A 20249-nucleotide genomic window follows, 5' to 3' on the forward strand; every position below is an offset into this window, starting at 1 on the left:
AACCCTTAGCCCTCGGCTAGCGAGGCGAGGCCTGGGCACTCGAAGGCTAGTCGGACATGAAAATATTTCAACGGTTTTTCTCGCCAGTGGCGGGTGTCCGCCACATCACCCCCCTGCCAGTGATGGAGTCACGCAAAGCCGCCTTGCAGGCGATCGGGAAATCGGACGCGTCTGCCCGATCGCGTGGTGTTCCGTGGGTTGGGGTTGTCTCTGGCTGGCTCGTCCCGAGCCAGGTCGATGTCATCGTCCTCGGCTGTTCCCTCTGTTGGCCTCTCCTCCGGGGAGATCACGTACGCCGGTTTTACCCGGTCGATTGAAACCGTGACGTGCTTCCCCCGGACTTCAACCACGCAGGTCTTGTGTCCGGTGCCCCTGCTGACCACTCGGAAAGGCCCCTCGTACGGTTGCTGGAGGGAACCTTTTTGCGTGTCCACTCGTACGAACACATGGCTGGCCGTCGCTAGGTCCTTCGAAACGAAGGTTCGCCTCTCGCCATGCCGTGTTCCCGGTATGGGGCGCAGCTCCGCGAAGTGTTGCCTGAGCTCTTTGATGTACTCGGCAGCGTCCTCGCAACTCGAAGAACGACGTGATACGAGGAATTCACCGGGTAAACGCAATGGTTCGCCGTACACTAATTCCGCTGCGGTTGCCCCAAGGTCCTCGCGCCATGCAGACCTGATTCCTAACAAGATCGTAGGCAAGATCTCCGTCCATCGCTCTGTCGTGTGGCATCGAATTGCTGCTTTCAGCTGGCGGTGGAAACGTTCCACGAGTCCATTGGCTGCTGGATGATACGCGGTTGTCCTCAGGTGGGTCGCGCCTGCCAAAACTGCTAGTTGTTTGAACAGCCGCGACTCGAATTGCCGTCCCTGATCAGTCGTCACCCTCAGCGGGGTGCCAAACCGCGCGATCCAACCCGCGAAAAGGGTCCGAGCGACGGTGGCAGCATCGATGTCTTCGACCGGAAATACCTCGGGCCAGCGCGTAAAACGGTCCACGCAGGTGAGACAGTACCTGAACCCTTGCGACACCGGCAGAGGACCTACCAGATCGATGTGGATATGCTCGAATCTCGTAGATGGTGGAGAAAATTTCCCGATCGGAGCGGACGTGTGTCGCGAAACCTTTGCTCGTTGGCATTCTACGCAGCCGCGTGCCCAGTGCCGGCAATCCGCCTTAATCGACGGCCAGACGTAGCGTTGCGTCACGAGCTTGACCGTCGCTTTGATTCCAGGGTGCGAGAGGTGATGTACGGCGTTGAACGCTGCTCTTCGGAAGGGCGTTGTCACAAATGGACGCGCCGTTTGAGTGGAAACGTCACAGTAGACGGCTACGTCTGTTCCCGGAATCTGCACCTGCCTGAGCTGCAAGGCAGACTCTCCACGTAGGTACGTCCGCAGTTCGTCGTCTCCTTCCTGCGATCGCGCTAACGCGTTATAGTCGATCGGTGTTGTTACTTCGTCGATCCTCGACAAGGCGTCGGCTACAACGTTGTCCTGCCCCGAAATATGTCGGATGTCCGTGGTAAACTGCCCAATGAAATCCAGGTGTCTGAATTGGCGTGGTGAGCACTTGTCGGACTTTTGTCGGAACGCGAATGTAATCGGCTTATGGTCGGTGAAAATCACAAATTCTCTGCCTTCGACCATATGCCGGAAGTTCTTCACCGCTAAATAGATGGCTAATAACTCTCGGTCGTACGCTCCGTACTTCTGCTCGGCTGTGCTGAGCTTCTTCGAAAAGAAACCCAATGGTTGCCAATCTCCCTCGACGCGTTGCTGTAGTGCTGCTCCCACGGTGAAATCTGAAGCGTCGCAGACGATTGCAAGTTCGGCGTCGCTTACGGGATGAGCTAACAACGTGGCTCGCGCTAGGCTTTCCTTTGACGCTTCAAAAGCCTGTTCAGCCTCCGTGGTCCACCTTACCGGGGTTCGTCCCTTAGCGTTTCCCTGGAGAAGGTCGTTCAGGGGTGCCTGCAGGTATGCGGCCTTGGGTATGAAACGACGATAGAAGTTTACCATACCCAAGAATTGTCGTAGCTGTTTTGTAGTTACGGGCTTCGGGTAGGTGCGGATGGTTTCGACCTTTTCTGCCAGCGGCCGAGTGCCCTCGCCGGACACGCTATAGCCCAGGAATCTTACTTTTACTGCTCCGAAAATGCATTTTGCTGGATTTACCAGCACTCCGTAGCTTTTCAACCGCCTGAAGAGTTCCCCCAGATGTTGCAGATGCTCCTCTTCTGTCCGTGAGGCTACGAGGATATCGTCGATGTACACGTAGCAAAATTCCAAGCCGCGGAGTACCTCGTCCATGAAACGTTGAAACGTCTGTGCTGCGTTGCGTAGGCCGAAAGACATGAATGGGAATTCGTACAGGCCAAATGGAGTCGTGATAGCCGTTTTCGGGACATCTTCTTGTGCTACGGGGATTTGGTTATACGCTCTCACCAGATCTATTGTGGAGAATATGTTGTTCCCCTGGAGGCTCTGGGAGAAATCCTCGATGTGCGGGACCGGGTAGCGATCCGGAACGGTCCGATCGTTGAGAGCACGGTAATCTCCGCAAGGTCGCCACTCGTCTCCTTTCTTGGGTACCATGTGCAACGGTGATGCCCAACTGCTCTCCGAAGGGCGAGCGACTCCCAGTTGCAGGAGATTTCTAAATTCTCTCTTCGCGAGCTGTAGTTTTTCGGGTGCCAAACGGCGTGGTCTACTGGTCACTGGAGGTCCGGGCGTCGTGCGGATGTGGTGGCAGGTTGAGTGCTTAGGCTCAACGTGTGCCCCCGCTGGCCGCGTAATCTCCGGAAACGTAGCGAGGAGTGCATGGTATTGCGATTCTCCGGAAATGACTTTAATACTAGGGCCGTCCTCCGCGATCTTGCCGGGTGTCTTAAAAGAAGTGACCCCGTCTACGAGCCGTTGATTGCGGATGTCGACGAGTAGCCCGAAATGGCTGAGAAAATCCGCGCCGATAATCGGCTTCGTGACGTCAGCGACGACGAAACGCCAAGTGAGCTCCCGACGGAGTCCGAAGTTCAGATTGAGCGTGACGAATCCGTATGTTGCGATCGTTGTATCGTTTGCCGCATAAAGTTCGTAGGACGTTTTGGCGCGCGGGCCGCGTACCTGAGTTCGCGGAAACACGCACAAATCGGCCCCGGTATCTACAAGAAATCGCGTCTTCGTTGCCCGATCCAATACGTATAAGCGGCGCGATTTTGGGCAGGGGTCGTTTACCGCTTCTAACGCCCCCCCGTCGCGTTTCCCGACCGGTAGGTGCACGGTGTTGTGCACTTTGTAGCGTTGGCTCCGAATCGCGCGTGGTACCAACACTCACCGTTGCGGCTTCGGTCCCGCTGACGATCCCTGGTCTGCGAACGCTGCCGCGAACGTGTGCGTGATCGGCTCGGCTGGTCGTCCACCTTCCGCTGGATTGCCGCGATGTCCCGCTGGTGCTGTTCCTGCATGGCTACGACGGTAGCCAGGCTTGCCGTTAGTTGCTCGACCAAGGCTTCGAGCCTACTCGCACTCCCCGCGTACTCGGCGACTTGGTGGCGCGGAGTTGCGTCGGCGATGGCATCGGCTAACTCGGCAACCGTATCGAGGTTCGCGGTCGTTTGCGTAGCAAGGATAGCCTGCATCGACGAGGGTAGCCTGCCGAGCCACAGCGAGCGCACGAGGCTCTCCGGTACAACGACGCCTGCTAGCGCCTGAAGATGCCGCAGAAATTGCGAGGGCTTGCGGTCACCCATCTCCTCGTGCTCGAGTAATCGCCGCGTCTTCTGTTCCTGCGACGCGCTGAGACGACGGATTAGTTCCATTTTTAATTTCTCATACTTGCCGCTCGCGGGCGGCCGCGTAAGAATGTCCCGCACTTCCGCGGCGTATTTCGCGTCTAAATTGCCTGCGACGTAGCTAAATTGTGTTTCGTCTGCGACCACCCCCGCTAAGGTGAACTGACTCTCGACTTGTGTGAACCACATCTCCGGGTCTGCGGGCCAAAACGGCGGAATACGCACAGCGACTCGGTCTAGCGCAGCTCGTACGTCGGTTACAGCGTCTGCCGGCATCTTACACGATCTGGGGTCTATATACGGTTACCAATACCACTCAAATTTCACAGCTAAAATATGAGTTCACTAACACTAGCACTCACAATAAAAATTTAATACAGCCTGACACGAGAAAGAGTACGGATCGCGCCAGATCACGTTGGGGTCACCAATTTGTAGGATTTTGGAGTTGTGGAGTGATTAGCGAAATGATTAATGCCGATAATTATGGTTAACGATAACAAGAAATTAATAGGTGCTTTATTAAAACAGAGAATAAACGAGGTACTGGGTTTACACGATTGATTGACGAAAGTACGGAAAGCAAAAGAGTGAAGCTAGCTACTTGATGTGTATGTTACGAGAGTGCAACGAAGACTAGGGTGAAGAAAAAGTGCAGGCTCGCCCCCGAGTCGAGGCCAAGGGTCGCGTCGCGCCATAAATGCCACATGTAGGGAAATTTCCGGCGCGGTCAAACCCTTAGCCCTCGGCTAGCGAGGCGAGGCCTGGGCACTCGAAGGCTAGTCGGACATGAAAATATTTCAACGGTTTTTCTCGCCAGTGGCGGGTGTCCGCCACACCGCATGCACGAGAAATCTCACAAGCAGCAGGAAGCTGTCCGAACATGGCAAGCGTGAGACGTGATGAAGAATAACAGCAAAATTACACTAATGCCAATACCTGAAGAGAGATATGTTAGGCGCTATAGGCATTCAAATCGGTGTTGAAACGTGTGAAAATCAACTCGTGTTTGGCATTGGCGATGACTCGACAACAATCTTCAACGAAGCCGAGCATATAATTCAATGGTAGAAAAACGTCGAAATTTCCAGAAGCATCAGGTAGTTCGGTATCACCACTCGACCAGTATTCTCCAGACTGTACTGTTGACCCGGAATTAGGGATGAGTGGCCCTTCATAACGCTGGTGATACAAACATTTTTATTCCGATCAATCTCCACACCGTTCAACTCGTGGTAAACTTCTTCAAACAAATGGCAAACAGCCTTATTCATCAATTTCGCAGTCGTGACCGCAATCACACCATCATCCTTCGTAATTTTTCCGTGAATGTGGAGAGAGCTTTTACTGGGCAGTAGGCAAAAGTCTTGATGTATATGGATTGGAATATGGATTTCATTGTTGTTCTGGAAGGTGGATGATGCGAACGGCTGATGAGCATGAATCTCAGAGTGCGCAATCGATTCGTCGAATACCACAGGTTTCTGCATTCTTATTATTTCCTCCATGGTAACACGCACAGGATACAGCGAACACAAATTCTTATTTTCCAAAATTTCCACAAAATCGAAGACATAGGCTCTGGAGAAACCGAACGTTTACAGGCGTCAGCCTCGTGTGGGTGTAAGCGTCGTCAGAGGTGCTGGGCGACTGATGATTTTTGACCATGACGTCTCACTTCCATGACTTTTGCCCAACTTTTTCGTCTCAAACACGATTCCCGTTATTTCAGTGATTTCACGTGTAAACGCACAGTTATTGTTTTGCCACGAAAATTAATCAGCTCTTCGTCTTGATCGACTATTCTTAGCTGCAAATGATCTATCGACTGTGAGGCGATTGGTAGGTAAATGACGTTGGCAGGCACTTCGACAATCTTATATTCTGATGGAACGGTTAAGAAAAATTCGTAAATCGTGTGAGCTCGACGCTCGTTCATGTATGCTCCTGTGGTTATGTTACACTCAACGCGTGAAGTAATAACCTTCAGTACGGCCACCGGTAATTCTGAGTTATCAGTAACATCTCGTGCTAGCTCAGCCACTTTGAATCCCAATAATCGGCCGATAGAATCTTGCGGTTTGAAGTCTACTACTTGATTGCACGTGACTTCACTGTTCAGCTCATTGTTATTAGCTCTTAGACTGAGGGTGATGTCAGAGAGTAGCTCCTTACGCAGAAAATTTTCAATATCCTCAATTTCATTGTATAGTCGAAGCTTCTTCATAGGCGAAGTTGCCTCATCGTTTTGAATAGAACCTTTTTTATTAGTATGAAGGATAGAGGTTGAGGTTTCTTGAATAAAAAAACTCTCGCGTTTGAGCCATCGAATTATGAATGTTTATTGGCTTTTGTGGGAAAAGCCTTGCGGCATAAAAACCCACGAAGTATGAACGTGTATTTGTAAACGTATAAAAGCGTGTGTCGATTGTGTATATGAATGTGTAAATGCCGGTTACAGCCCGTTTGGCTCATGCCACCGCGATCTCGAGTGCGTTTCGTATTGCGATTTTTGTTTTATTCGATTCGATCGAATTTCGTATGATTTGCATTTGCCTTACTCCGAGGAGCGAACGTGTATGAGAGTATGATTGGTGTTGGTAGTACACCAAGAGCGCTCGGGCTCGTTGTATGATGGAAGGGTGCAAGACCCTTGGTATGCGTGTATGGGCACTCGGTCCCGTGTAGAATGAGAGACACTCGGGCCGTACTCATCTACCTTACTCCGTAGAGCGAACGTATACGAGAGGATATTTGGGCCTCTCGTCTTTTGGTTGTGGTACGAGAGAACGCACGGCGTCACTCACGATCGTCACTATACGGACGACTTAACTCGACTGTTTTAAAAAATGCGTGATGCGCGCTCGCCTCCTCATCTACGCGAGATTTGGCATCCCTGCGGAGACGAATCGTTCGAGCGCGGCTCGCACGGAGATCGCAATGACACGGGCACAAAACGACGCTCAGGCACTGAACATTCATAGCTTCCCGTGGGTATCGTAATGACCTCTCTGTTGTTGTCCGCTCGTTGCAGGTGAAATTTATTGAACGTCTCACGGATATTGGGTATTGAATTGAGTGTCAGGAACTCGACGAGTCCGAGAACAGTTTTTCTCCGGTGATAACTCGATTAGGGGGAAATATTGTGCCTCCAGCACGAAGGATGTGCCTGACAATGTTAACGTCAACGACTCCGACATGACTAATGCTCGCTCATGTGACACTTGTCTTTTTATAACTGTCCGCTAAGAAATTTAAGACACAAGTGGCTGCAAATCACAATATCATATTATGATGCCGCTTATGAATGTATTTAACGCTACCAACACCGAGATACTTCATCAAATCATTAAGCGGTTTCAAATCACCGAAAGTATCGAAATACACAACGTGGTCACCATTTTTCTTGTACGCAACCCAATGTGTCCCTGGACCGTTTTGATCGTCAAGATTAATAATCGCAGATTCTCGCATATTTGGTCCTGATTTCAGTAGATCATTCTGCATGAAAACGCCGCGAAGATGTCAAATTTCCATATTTTTAACATATTTGCGAAAATCAATGCTGGTGAGAGCTCGGAGAGGTAGCTTTGCCAGTTTTCTGCCGGTCGTAAATACAGACCCATGCCGCTGCGGTAGGGGCTTAGGTATAATCCCTTGCCTCGCGCAATTGCCTCCATTGTTGCATTGTGCCATTTGCTTTCATTCAAGCCATGTTTGTTGACGCAAGCTTCGTCGACCGCTTTAGCTATACCCGCAACACCACCCGCTAGAGCCCCAGTAGCGCTTAGATCGCACAGTGCGGCCAAAGGCCCCTTTGTACGGCCAAAAGTCGAAAAATGTAGAGAAGGATCCACAAATTGGTGAATGAGGGTTTTTGGGGTCACTGATTATGAATTCATCATCAGAATTAGCAAATTCAAGATGGCCGACCTAGTGTGGCGTCATATAGTACGAAAAAACTTATTAAAATTGAATGAATTCGGCGATTGATTAAAAGTCTTTGTTTTGAGATTGTTAAAGTATGTAATTAAGAATGAACAAATTAAAAATGGCGGGGTGCAATATGGCGATGTTATGCAGGAAAAAATTTTGAAAAAATTATTATATTTTTATCGACATTTACCATAGTAACTCACATTAAACATGAAGAGTTCAGAAGCGTAATTGATAAAATATTTAAAAGTTAGATGTAGAAAATAATATTACATGAAAAAATTTGCATTGCTGATCTCGTCACAGTTGCAATCTTCTATATCTGTATCGGTTTCTAAAGCCGAAGAACTGTCATAATATTGTAGTTCCGTTTGATTATTCACAGTTGCAGGAGCTAATCAATTAAAACAGTCTTCAGATAAAGATTTTAGTGGTTTCATGGGTAATCTCCGACAGCTGGAGATTTGTGGATCAAACGCAATCAAAAATCGTTTGAAAACATCCTCCAACGTTTTTTGACGATAACGTTTTCTAGCGAAATTCATGCGGTAGATCTTGAAAAAATTTATTACAGGTTTCCTGCGCATCTTCGGACATTTGACCGATCGGTAACACCGAATGTTTTATTATTTCGGGGCCATGAATCAAAAGTTTGTGAACCAATGTGGGCATATAATACCAGGGATATTGTTGTACAATGTCTTTAGCTAATTTTACTGCATACTGCCAAAAATTGTTATCATCAATAGCATGACCACATGCAAGAGTTTGCAATATAATATCAAAACGATATATAATATCTTCGTCAACTCCTGTTATTTGTGCAGCTTCTTTGTAGTTTTCAAAAAAACCTCGAACGGTGTTTCCGTCATTTGAGGTACCACTACCAGCTTTTGACGTGTCAACATCGCAGCTGCGTGTAACCCCCTCTCTCTTTCTCATATTCTTTTGATTTACTGTATGGATGTGTTTTCCTTCGAGGGCTCACTTTTATCTTTGTTTTTCACTTTAGTTTTTGAATTCTATGCTTTCTTTCATTTTGTTTTTTATGTATTACTGTGATCGTTAAAACGAATATCTTACTTTTTTTCTGTAATACAGTGCACAAAAAGTGAACGGGCAGCAACGGGCAGCTAAAATTGATTTTAATTAGTACATAATACTTTTACCTAAAACCTCAAATGACTTAGAGAGCAAGATGTAGTAAGGTAAAAACGTATTCACTCAATCAAATCCATTCAATTCGAGAAAAATAACCAAAAAATAGTCCTAACATATCTCCTTCCAAGAATGTACTATTCAGGAATTTATATTCAGAATTTTTTTCACTTATTTAACTTACCTTCAGCTGTAGAATCCAATTTGTTTTGTTGAAATCGCTTTAAAAACAAAAATTTGACGCCTGTTTATCCGCCGCGTCGCCAGTCGCACATTCCTAACCGTCGTGTAGCGTTCGGGCGAAGGCCATATTCAGACTGAGATTATGGGGGGGATTTGAGGCGAGGGACCTTACTATGAACGTTTTCCGACTCCTAGGGGACTCCTTCAGCCAAGCCAATGACAAAATATCCCCAACTAAAAACTTTTTCTTTCGACTTTTAGCCGCATAAAGGGACCTTTGGCCGCACTGTGGACCGGCCAGAATTGGAATGAGGAACCGCAACATGCTGCCAATTTCATAAGGCACAGCTATAACGCTAGGCACACGAACATTCTTCCCAGTCGCACGCGCGGCCGCACAAGCACCCGCTAACGCCTACGCAACGGCCTTATGACCTGGTTGCAGGGCGACCTTTGCTGCTGTGATGATGGATTTAAGATTCACTGTTCTCTTTCGCTGTTTACTCTTCGCACCTGTTGTAGATTTTTTCTTTGCAGCCACTCCAAGTTTCGACCTCTTCACAGCTAAACCCATTTCGAGTTTAGATTTAGCTTTCATGGCGTTGGTGAGTCCTCAGACTACCGCCTTTTCACCCACACTAGCGTTCTTGGCCAAGATGCGATTCTACGCCTTCTCAGTGAGCACTCTGTCAGCAAGATTTCTCGCTGCGATATCTTGATTCTTTGCATATGCAACGTCGTGGTCTTTACATGCAGCGTCCAGTGGATTGATTCCCAGATCACTACGTGCCAACCTCTTGGCCAATTTCGTTCCGGTTCCGCACTACTGATATCCTGGCACGTGCAATTTAACCGGAAGATGATTGTCGATTTCATTTAGCAAACCTCCACTGCACCTCTTTCGTGTGCACGTCCTCATAGTCGAGCAACAACTAACGAGAGTTCTATAAAAGGATGAATTTATGTACTGTAATCTTAGTTCCCGTTGTCATGTTCACCAAGCATCATGGGATTTGAAGGTCAGCCCGATAAACTACCTGTCACGAATTTCGATAAAATGGTTCGGCGTGGAAGGAGGTAGATAGAAAAACGACATGGAAAATTGCTACCAAATACGGTTAGAGCAATTTTTTGCAGGCCATCCAATTGTGATAAAACTAACGCGCTTCTATCACCCATCACCCACGGCAATGGTTTGCGATTCGAAAATGTCTAAGTCTATTCGAAATCTCGCATTCAGCCAAAGTATCAATTTTTGCAATAGTTACTAGAACCTGTACAGGGCTTTTCTCAAAAGAAAAATTTCCTTTGGAAAAAAATTTTTAAGTTCATTTTTCAAAAAGTTACACATTCGGTAATTCGTCATAATTCTTCGAACCTCGATTTTCATTACAAACTGCACAAATGTTCAAATAATAGCTCTAAAAATATTTCGCTTCTTGGAGCTCTTTCTTAAACACATACTTCACAAGACCACGGAAATGGAAATTTGGAAATTCTCATTTTTGTCAACTTTCAAAAATCATAATGAACGAAATAAACAACTCTAAAAAACTTTTATAACGTGGTCTTGTTGAGTATACATTCAAGAAGGGGCTTCAAGAAGCGAAATATTTGAAGAGCTATTATTTAAACATTCATGCCGTTTGGAATGAAAATCAAGTTTCGAAAAATTATGACCAATTAACAAATATGTAACATTTTGGAAAATAAATTTAAAAATGTTTTTTCAACGAGAAAGTTTCCTTTCTAGTGTTAAGAATACACCATAATTTATTCGAATTTTTGAATTGATATTTACTACAGTAAAAGAATTATTTTGAGTGGTATACTGTCTTCAGACGCGGCGCGCCCATGCCGTAACGGTCGCGCAGTGCCCTATTTTCAACGTTAAATTAAAGTTATTACCACTGAAGTTAGAGTACCAGTAGTCAGCACTTTTTTATTGGAAATTTTCTACTCTTTGAGAATATTTTTTCAAATTTCCGAAGGCGCTTATACTATTTGAATTAATGCCACAAACTGAAGCTTTGTTTTTTTTTGTTTGTTGTTTATCAATAACAATTGCAATTTTTATCGGCGGGGAAAATGAAAGAAAGTCTCTCTCAGAATCGCATTTCGAATCGAATGAGCTATCACACGATAGTCTACTATTCGAGATAAATATCTGGTAACCACATTAGAAATGATTGTAGAACATAAATGGCTGTCTGGTATTGTCGCAGACAGAGTACAGTGACAGTTCAAAGACTTATGCGCTGCCAGTCACTTTGTCGAAGCTTTGAAGACATTTTCCGGAGATGAAAGAGTAGACAATTTTTGGTTCTGTACAGTGTTCGGCGAATCTGAGGTTCCGGAAGAACTATCATCCTTTCTAAAAATGATTTTCATTCTTTCGCGTGGGAATGCAACACTAGAGAGAAGATTTTCAGTAAACAAGGACTATCTCGTCGAAAATCTTGCCGAAGAATTACTGATGGCACATAGGAAAATATACGATGCTATTATCACCAATAAAGGATTGGAATCGGTTCCCATTACAAAAAACCACTCATTCTTAGTGATAGAAACGCTCACCGCAAGTATTGATGAATTGGAGAAACGCCGCACTGAGGCACATGCCGAAAAGATTGCATTACAGGAGAGAAGAAGAGCTGCGATTAGGGTAAAAGAGTTATCTGCAAAGAAACAAAAGGTGTTTGAAGATGCTGCAAAAGAAGCAACATTGATCGAAGAGAAGATACAAACGCTTTGTAAATAAGCGCTTGATAATACTTCGAAGTTTTGCTTACTATATGAGACGAATTTAGTAATAAAAATCTGTACTGTGATATACTGCTTGTGATATACTGCTGACTTTGTGCAATTCCTATTTTTGCTAACAATGTTCATTCTATGTTGATAGTCATATGTATAGGTGTAGAGGGCGATACAAACCCTTTATGAATAAGCATCAAGACCTACTAAATATAAAAGCATGATGTACTAACCAAAATCCGTACTGTGGTATACTAACTTTATACAATTTCCCTGTTTGTTAATAATTTTCATTTGACGTCTTTAGTTCTATGAGATTATTAGTAAGTGATTCAGAGTAATGTCTGATCATTCAATAGATGTGTCATGTCTTTGACGCGTCAATTTTATTCCCTATTATTGGATTATTAGAAAGGAAAGGATGAATTTATTCAGAGAGAACAGACGTGTACAAGATGGAGACTCTGAGAATAATAACATACACAGAAACATAAAAGATATCGTAGAGCAAATGCATAAAACAAAGGACTCTGTTTTTATCGGTGAACGGCCTGAATACAGCCAACAATTCCATCTTCAGCTTTTTCCTCACGTATACTTGACAAGTTGATACCGAATGATTATTTGCCGTGATGAGCGTCCTTTTTATAGGGCAGCTGTACGTATGTTCGTGTGTGCACGCGAAGCCGTCCGTGTGCGTAGAACGGTACTCATTAGAAGAATTACATGAGTCGAGATAATGACATTCGGCGAACACGGGGACCACCCTACGATATCGCATTTTTACGTTTACAAAACATCAACATAGGGGTTCATTATAAATATAAGACTGCAGTCCTGGACCAGCTCATTGGCAGCCAAACTCAAGTGATGTGAAGTGTCTTGGGCTTTCGGATATACGAGTACTTTACCAGAAAGGAAACGGTAAGTCTTCACACCAATTGTTACCAGATGTAAATTTTCCATCATTTTCCAATTAATCACACTTCTTTACATCATTTTTTTGAAAAAAATTACATTCACTTCTAACTACTTAGGAAACGTCAAGTGATTTGAAAAAATTTTTCAACTACTCACAAATCTTCAAATCTCCAAACTCAGCTTAATAACTTTTGGATTCGTTTCAGACTTCAACCATCACCGCCACATCCATCTTTCGGAAAACGAGACTGGAAAACATCGAGAATCGGATATTCACGGTAGTATTGTACCTTCGGTTACACTTTTCGAGAGGAGAAAACGGCAGTTCATGTACTAATTGCTACCCGATGTGAATTTTTCAATTTATCACACTCTTTCACTTCTTTTGTTGAGAAGAATTAGATATCTTTCGAATTACTTACGAAACTTCAGGTGATTAAAAAAAACATTTACAACTACTCACAAATCTCCAAACTCAGCTCAATAGCTTTGGAATTCGTTTCGGACCTTGACATTTCTCAACTACTGAAACATCTTAAAATTTTTCCCATATACCTTCTTTATGATGAATGTCATGTTTCAACGTACTCATCTTTCAAATTGACTCGAATATTTTTTTTCCCAGACCATGGTACCCAAAATTTTTAACTTACCGCTAAGACCAGAGCCAGGTCACACCATGTGAGGTTTCCGGGATCTGATTTACCAAATATGCGCCGCATATACATCACAACATTGAGAGGCAGCTCAACGATGAACAACTAATGGATCTTATACGCCTTGTTTCGCATCTTAATACCATGTTTCATGGTGTACAAACCTTTTTTGCCTCTATTGACACTTTGATACACTAAAATTATGATGAGTCAGGTGATAACTGGCTGCACGAAACCACTTTGTAAATAGTAGTATAGCAATAGGGGTTCTACTTACAGATTCCTGTTACCGACACTTACCGGCATTCTCCCCAGACTCAAGCCCTTTACCGCGATGACGTCACAGTCTGCCGTACCGACTTGAGGTCAAAACCATGCAACCTTACCCACAGTTGTATTGGTCGACGGTAAGAATCGCACTGCTTTACCAACAATTCTTATCGGTCAAAGGTCAAAATCTTGCTGTTTTACCGACAATCTTACCGACTGAAGGTCAAAGTCTTTATGTAGTACTCGTCTGCCAACGGTAGAGGGTGCAGCGGGGACGAGAACTTTTTTATCGTCCCGCATTCTTTTCCCACGATAGGACTGCTGATGTGTAACATTAACCACTCCAAATTCCTTTCCCACGGTAGGACTGCTGATGTGTAACATCAACCACCCCCACATTCTTTTCTCACGTTATCAACCACGTGACATTCCAAAATTAATAGTTCCGAGAATTGTTTTTTATCCACTCGGATATCGCTGATGTGTAACATCAACCACCACACATTCCTTTCCCACGTTATCAACCACGCGACATTTCAAAATTATTGGTTCTGAGAATTGTTTTTCACTTACTCAGATGCCGATTTGATGTCAACCAAGTGACATTTTTTTGGCTTGTAACTGTCATGTGAACTTGACGATGAATTTGGACGGGTTCAGTCAAGACCAGAGTGCAAGGTCGACCGATAGCTGCGGTAGTATACATTCAGAGCCAAGGATCTGCGGTGTTGGGTTACTATCGCTCTAGGAATGAAAAACATAACTCGGTTTGAGTACAGCTTGGTCAAGGATGTAGAGCAAGGTCGAATCTTACATAAGCTTTGTATTGAAAAAAATTCTCTCTCAAGAGCTAAGGTGAAGGTGAAGGTGTAAAATTGTTTCATGAATATTCTTTAAAAAACAGTTTTATTGAGTACAATTTTTAGTTCACAGTTGACAATTACTTCACAACGATAGTACAATAATTCTATTCAACAGTATCATAACCAGGATGATACATTCGCCAGGAATGCGGGACCGTTCTTGTAGACGCTTCTGCGCAGTAACACAAATTGTACACGCTCGCCATCCGAACAGTATGATGATTTTGTAGCCAATTTTGAAGTATCAAAACGTTTTGTGCTGCACAGAGTGCGTTGGGTATTGTATGAATGTCGCATCTTAGAGACACAAATTTTGAAATGGTGTTTTTGTCTAGAGACATAGGAAACTTTATACCATCATACCGTAGCACTGAGCTGAAATGCCGATACGAGCTGGTCGCGTTCAGATTATTGTTGTCGGCTGGGAACAGAGCTGCGGTAACCGACCAAAGAAAGCAGTAAGAGTCGTTGTTTCTGATGTTTACCACAGCCTTCTTATCACTGATATGCTTAGATAACGGGGTGTATGTGAACACACCGCCTCGTTATGACACGTACTTGTTGATATTCACGGTCAAATTGATTATTTCAGTCAGCGACGAGCCTGAATCCTTTTCCTGGAAATCTTCCACCTTTTTCAACAAACGCTTCGTCGCATTTTCGATAAACCATTCGTTGATACCTGTTGTCTGGAGGATGATTTCATTTCTCGTATTGAAAAATTTGATCTCTTTCACCGTATGATCATCTTTTCTGACTTCAAATTTACAAGCCAGGATAACGTTGGCTTTCAAGCTAGTCTTTCTTCAAAGCTTTTTTTAGTCTCGTCACAGCTAGTACCTTTGCGTCTTCTAGAAATCTCTTCATATCTTCATGCTTCAAATTGACCATGGACCCAGTTCGAATTATCCCCTCGAAAGCTGATTCCAAATCTTCCCAGTGAACTTGATCGCTTCATCTTACTTTCCGCATACCTTCACCCGTTTTCTGGAGACGTTTGAATTCTTCCCCGAGCGCTTTCAAGAGTCCGATCGTTGTGATAATTCTCATCTTTTTTCCAATCGATGAAGCCTTTTGCAAAATTTTGTTCAGAAGCCGAATATTTTGACTTCTAAATTTTATCCATTCCTGAATCTCTGCTATTGAGGATGATTAGTCCAAGATTTTGTACGCTGATTCCATAATATCGATCAATCTCAAACACTCCGCGGATTCGGTATTGAGCTTTTTCCTCACGTATACTTGACAAGTTGAGACTTAATGATCGTTTGCAGTGATGAGCTTCCTTTTCATAGGGCAGCTTCACGTATGTTGTGTATGCGCGCGCACCTTTTAGCATTCTCAGTGCGATAGTAACTCAACACCGCAGATCCATGGCTCTGAATGTACCGCGGCTATTGGTCGACCTTGCACTCTGACCTTGACTGAACCCGTTGAAAATTCATCGTTGAGTTCACATGACAGTTACAAGCCAAAAAGAATGTCACGTGGTTGATATCAAACCGGCATCCGAGTAAGTGGAAAACAATTCTCAGAACCAATAATTTTGGAATGTCGCGTGGTTGATAACGTGGAAAAGGAATGTAGGGGTGGTTGATGTTACACATCAGCAGTCCTACCGTAGGAAAGGAATTTGGAGTGGTCAATGTTACACATCAGCAGTCCTATCGTGGGAAAAGAATGCGATTTTCATTCTTCACTCCAATTTGTTTAACATTCAACATTGAATTTAAACCAACGACGAGGGCCCTTGGACAGAACTCACATACGAAATTTCATTATAATAATACCTTAAACAACCGAGAAAAAAACCAAAATATAGTATCGTATAACGGTATTTGACACTGTTAAGCCAATAAGTCAAGCGGGATCAAACAACTTTTTTGTGATATGACCTAATTCTGTTCATACTGACCTATTCACATTGAAAAAAGAGACGATTCACCGTGGATGAGATGCGCTGATCATATTTTAAGGAACCGGGAATTCTTCCCCTCTCGTTTTGTTCTCACTTTCCACCTCTTGATCTGTCACAATAAGAATATTTAGATCTGCAAAATTGAGATTCACTTTTGCCTGCGTACGCGGTGACCGCCGAAGCAAAAAGGAGAAGGTAAGGAGAAACCGAAACAGGGAACCAGAACAGAAACAGTCATTTCAAATAACTTATCTAACTTATTCTAGAGACTAGCGCCGATAATTAATTTTACATTGGTGTCACTCAAATTCTCCGCAGCTTGTCTTAGATTGACAAAAGCAGTGTGACTCACAATATTGCACATTTCTAAAATTATTTGGTTATAATAACGAGGTGCTTCATGAAAAATTCTTACATTATCATAATCAAATTGGTAATTGAATTGTAACATGTTTCGTTAGAGCCGTATGGTGGTCGTCAGATTCTTTGATATTGTTCTTATGTTCATTTAATCCGACGGAAAGTAACCGACTAGTCTGACCCCGATGTATGGCTTGTTACAATTTTTGATTGGAATTTTGTACACCAAATTTAAATGCTTATCTCTAAGTAATGCATCTTTTCCCGAATCAAAAACTGACCGCAAATTATTTAATTTTTTCCCGCAAATTTGATATTGTATTACTCAAAAGTTCTATTTAACGACTCAAATAATCCTGAAACATAGGGAATTGACACGAAACTAAACAAATCGTTGTTATCAGTTTGATTATCTTCGTTGTTGTTGTCTCCTTCAAGTATGGAACGGCGTCTGAATGTTATAGTTTTATGTAATAATATGCATGGACAATTATTTTCGAAAAGAAATTCTTTCATCCTTTTAAGATTTTTGTCATGATAGCAATCATTTGAAAGTTTTATACCCTGATTCACCAGATTGATAATGGTGCTTTTCTTGTAGGATTTCGAATGATGTAAATTGTAATTTGAATATCTTTATGGCCATGCCAGTTTTTGATACCAATCGGTGTCTATGGTTAAACTAAACTGAAAATATCCTATCCCAACCTACACACCTCTCCCAAACGTGCTTCTTCGTTTCCTCCTCCCACCCACATACCCTACACCTTCTCTTTTCCTCTGCCTCCCAGTACATTGCCTCCCTAATCTCGCTCCCTCACCTGAATCTAGCGATCTTTGTCCACCTGCTTCTCCCTACGCCTTTTCTAAATACCTTGGTATCCCCTCTCCTTTCACCCACCTGTACCATCTCCTGTACCTAGATTCCCTTTCTACTCCCATCTTTCTTTCCTCTGCTCTTCCCTCTTTCTCTTTCCTCTTTCTCCCTAAATTTCAGCTCCCCTCTCTCCCTCCTCTCTACTACCCTCCTGTGATCTGCTCCCTTTTCCACGAAGAAACTTTTCCTTTCCCTTTCTCATCTCAATCTCTGCTTCCCCTCCCCTGCCCTGCCCCTTACTTCTTCCCAGCATTTCCTAGCTCACTCGCTTTCCTCTCCCTTCTCCAGCTTCCTTTCAAAACTCCATGCCCTTCTTCCTGCTTTATTTCCCAGCTTCTCCCTCTGTAACTCCTCCCTGGCTAAATACTCCGGTGTTCGCCATTCCACACCTAACGTCCATCTCACATACCTGTCCTGCACCGCCTCGATCCTTGTCCATTCCCTGCACCCCCATATCTCCGCCGCACTTCTGTGCCCCCTCTTCCGTCCACACTTCTCTTCCTATACCCCCCCCCCCCCCCCCCCATCTTCCTGCCTTGCTCCTGCAACCTTTAGACCTGCTGACTTCTATCCTAACTACAACTGGCATATGATCTGATTCAGTCCTTTCCTCTACTCTCAAATCCACTATACTTTTTTTAATTCTTTCATCAATCAATACGAGATCTATAACTGAACATCCCCTTCCCCCTACAAATGTCCATTCCCCTTCTTCGACCCCGCTCACACGCCCGTTCGCTATTGCCTACCCTCTTTCATTGATGAACTTACATAACTCTTTCCCTCCCTTATTTAGTACTTTATCCTTCGCCTTTCTACCTCCTTCGTCCTGTTCATTATATTCTATCCCTCTTTCCGTCCCTGTCCTAATATTAAAATCTTCCCTTATTAACACTATTTCATCCTCATTACCTTCCTCCATCCATCACCTCACTAACTCGTTTTTTCTCTCCAAATCCTCATTCACATATACCCCTACTATACACCACCATTCTTTTCCTAGTTTAACTTCTCTTTTTACCCATCCGTCAGTATCCCACTTTCCTATTTTACCTACTTTAGTATCCTTCTTTATCTCTAGTGCTATACCCCCCTGTGCCCTTCCCCTCCCTTTTGGTATGATCGCTTCCTGTATATCCCATTTGAAACTTCTTTTCCAACTCTCCCTTAACTCCGCCCATTTCTTCTTATCCACCCATGTCTCCACTAATATTGCAACATCCCAATCTTTTCACCCTTCCCAGAAGTCTTTTCTCTTGTTCCTCAACTCCGCCATATTCCAAAAACCTATCCTCTATTTTCTCTCACTCTCATACTCTCGTTTATCTCTCTCTTTCCTATCCTACCCTGTCCTCTTTTTCTTCTTTTCCCCCCCCTTATTTGTTTCCCTGCTGTACTCTCCAATCTCCTGCTTCATTCCGCAACCTCGCTTTCTCATTCACCCACATCTTCATATAACCTACCTTTCCCCCTTTCCCCTTTCCTCTCTCTTTCATTGCCGCCTCCACAATCACTTTCTTAATTCTCCTTTCCTCTCTCGTCAGGTCGTTCTCAATTCTTACCTTCTCCCCTCTTACCATATTTTTCGCCAACATCACCTCTCTTTTCTTCTCTAGTCCCTCCAACTTAATAAAAACCATCACCCTCCCTTCTCTATTCACCGTTCCAATTTTTTTCATACTTTTACCACCCCCTAAAACTCTTATTTTTTTTCAAAGCCTTTAAATTTCATTTTCCCACCTTACCCCGGTTTTCATTTCCACTCCTTCGACTATAACATTCTTTCTTCTCTCCTCCCTCTCCTTCTTTACCATTCCTATTTCTAATTTCCAAATTCTTCTTTCATTCTTTTAATCCATCACCTCCATCCCTATCCTAACACCATCTCCCTTTTCCCCACTTCTTTCTGCGGCGTCAAATTCTAACTTTTCCAGCCTTTTCACCATCTTTTCTAATCTATCCCTCAACGCTTTTTTCTCCTCCTCCCAGATCTTTTTCAACTCCTCTCTCTTTCTCTTTCCCTCTTCTCTTAGTATATTCACCCTATTTCCTACCTTTCCACATTCCTCTTTTATCCTACCATCTATCTCCCCTAGCCTTATGAAAATTCTTATTATTTTTTTCTTTCACTCTGGCGACCTCACCACAATCTCACTCCTTTCAAAAACCTCTTCCTCTTCTAGGTCTCCCGCTACTTTCACTTACCCCTCTACCCCTCTCTCCTTCCTCTCACTTTTTCCTGCCGCTTCACTTACATCACCTGTGCTAGCCGCTCTAACTATCACTAGCCTTTGCAATTTCCCACCTGATCCACCTCTTTACCATACGACATACTCTAATATCTACACTTACCACCTACTTTACCCACCGCCGTTACCACTTTACCCATCTACTCACCCCCCCCTGGCACTACCGTCATTTTCTCACCTGCCCCCTTTACCTCTCCGCCACTCACCGCCGCGCCGTAATCTAACCTCCTAACTACCACCTCTACTTTATACCTCAACACTCACTTTAATTCTATTCCTCCCTCCTCTTTTATTTATTTCACTTGAAC

The sequence above is a fragment of the Neodiprion fabricii genome, chromosome 7, assembly GCF_021155785.1.
Source record: "Neodiprion fabricii isolate iyNeoFabr1 chromosome 7, iyNeoFabr1.1, whole genome shotgun sequence".
NCBI classification, from domain to species: Eukaryota; Metazoa; Arthropoda; class Insecta; order Hymenoptera; family Diprionidae; genus Neodiprion; species Neodiprion fabricii.